The sequence below is a fragment of the Chinchilla lanigera genome, unplaced genomic scaffold, assembly GCF_000276665.1.
Source record: "Chinchilla lanigera isolate Chin_1 unplaced genomic scaffold, ChiLan1.0 scaffold00031, whole genome shotgun sequence".
NCBI lineage: Eukaryota > Metazoa > Chordata > Mammalia > Rodentia > Chinchillidae > Chinchilla > Chinchilla lanigera.
In genome coordinates, this window is record NW_004955432.1 from 3,965,315 (window position 1) to 3,967,985 (window position 2,671).

At 40.1% G+C, this 2,671-nt stretch overlaps 1 pseudogene; it reads left to right on the forward strand.

Annotated features, from left to right (window-relative positions):
* The first annotated feature begins 1,061 nt into the window (after positions 1-1,061).
* On the forward strand, positions 1,062-1,762 carry LOC102012993 (annotated as a pseudogene).
* Positions 1,763-2,671: the final 909 nt, after the last annotated feature.

Below are 2,671 nucleotides of genomic sequence, written 5' to 3' on the forward strand. Positions count from 1 at the left end.
GAGCATCACATAAGGCTCCATCAGTGTTTTAAAAAGTATATTTAGACCCCACTCTTTTCCTTCATAGTGATTATAATGTGAATATACTCCGGAAACCTCAAAGAGAAACAGGCTTAGACAAAGTGTGACTCTAAGTTATTGCAAAAACAAGTAAGCAAGAAATAAACACATGTATTTATACAAAAACATGAACACACATGTTCATAGCAATATTATTCATAATAGTCAAAGTGTGCAAACCCAAATGTTCATCAGTTAATGCATGTATTAAAGAAAATGTGGTAAATCCATACATTTTGTGGTGGATTTAACTAATGGTCAACTTGGGACACCCAGCTGAACTGAGTCAGTGTAGTTCTGGGTATGGAAGGCCCACCTGAGGATTGTTCCTGACAGCATAAAAGGAAAACTAGAGAGGAAAATGGTGTGCTGTTGATTTTCCATTGAAAGCTTGCAAAACCGCCTGAATGAAGCTGAAGATAGACTTTCAGACCTTGAAGACAGCATAGCCACTAATGAACGTGAAAGTAGGGATCTCTTAAAAACAACAAGGAACCAGGAAATAACAATTCAACAACTGCAAGACAAAGCAAAGAGAAACAATGTCAGATTAATAGGTATTAATGAAACAGCAGATGTCAACACAAATGACATAAAAAGACTATTTGCAGAAATAATAGCTGAAAATTTCCCAGGCATGGTAAAAGAATAGACATCCACATAAATGAAGCATATAAAACTCCAGTTAATAATAACCAAAATAAATCTATACCCAGACATACAGTGATCAAGATCCCAGAAACTCAACAAAAGCTCAGAATAATAAAACTGTTAGAGAAAAGAAACAGAGTACCTATAAAGGAAAGCCTATCAGAATCATGGCAGACTAGTCTCGTCCGAAGACTGGCAGCAGTAGAGGTGGCGGCGGCAGCAGCCGGAACTCAAGAGCCTCAGTGACTGAGGGTGGGCGGGAAGGCACGGGGGAGGGAGGGGGCTGGTCCTCCAAGACTCTTGGAGGGCGTTTCTCCTCGGAGCTGCACCAGTTGCGGCTGCGGGGGGCTGGGGTACAGCTCATCTATGACCATGGGTGACAAGAAGAGCCCGACCAGGCCAAAAAGACAAGCAAAACCTGCTGTGGATGAAGGCTTTTGGGATTGTAGCGTCTGCACCTTCAGAAACAGTGCCGAAGCCTTTAAATACAGCACCTGCGACGTGAGGAAAGGCACCTCCACCAGAAAACCTTGGATCAATTTCAGATGGTGGCACAACAAGTGGCACAGCAGTATGCCACTCCACCACCCCCAAAAAAAGAGAAGAAGGAGAAGGTTGAAAAGCAAGATAAAGAGAAACCTGAAAAAGATAAGGAAATTAGTCCTAGTGTTACCAAGAAAAATACCAACAAGAAAACAAAACCAAAGTCAGATATTCTGAAAGATCCTCCTAGTGAAGCTAATAGTATACAGTCTGCAAATGCTGCAACAAAGACCAGTGAAATGAATCACACCTCAAGGCCCCAGCTGAAAAATGTGGACAGGAGCACTGCACAGCAGTTGGTGTAACTGTGGGCAATGTCACTGTCATTATCACAGACTTTAAGGAAAAAACTCGCTCTTCCTTGACATCCTCACCCACAGTGACCTCCAATGCAGGATCAGAACAGTAGAACCAGAGCAGCTTGGGGTCAGAGAGCACAGACAAGGGCTTCTTCCATTCCTCCATGCCAAAAGGTGACATGTCAGCAGTAAATGATGAGTCTTTCTGAAATTGCACATGGAATTGTGAAAACTATGAATCAGGGTATGAAATTCAAATCCTCCATCTGCCCATGCTGCTTGCACCCCTGGAGAATCTTCTATGGGCATTGACCTCTTAGTGATGCTGCCAGGATGATTTTTGCTTGCAATGGGCATCTGGCCACCAAGGAATTTTGCACCTGATGATTACTTTTGACACTTTTATGTATTTCATTGTTTTATATGATTTTCCTAGAAATGATTTATAATTGGATGTGCTCCTGAATCTACTTTTTATATATATAAAAAATCTGCTGTGCACAATTTTCCATGTATGTTAAAAAAAAATCATGGCAGACTTCTCAACACAAACTATCAAGGCAAGAAGAGCTTGGAGTGAAGTACTTCAGGTACTGAAAGAAAACAACTTCCAACCCAGATTGATGTACCCTGCAAAGCTATCTTTCAAATTTAATGGAGAAATAAAATATTTTTATGATAAAGAACAACTAAGAAAAAAAAAGAACAACTGAAGAAATTCATGAGCACCAAACAAATCCTACAAAGAGTACTAAAAGATATACTAGAAAAAGATAAAACAGACTGCAACTTCAAGAACAGCAACAAAAAAGAACCAACAAGCAGAGCAAGCAGTTAAACAGAGGGAAAAAGGACACTCCAAAAACAGGAAAATAGCATGACAAAGATAAACCAGTGCATATCCATTATAACCATCAATGTAAATGGTCTCAATGCACCAACCAAAAGAAGCAGACTTGCAGAGTGGATTAGAAAACAAAACCCAACTATATGCTGTATACAAGAAACACATTTAACTCAAAAGGAAATTCAAAGACTGAAAGTTAAAGGATGGAAAAATACGCCATGTGACAGGAACCCAGAAAAGAGCAGGTGTAGCTATTCTGTTTGCAGACATC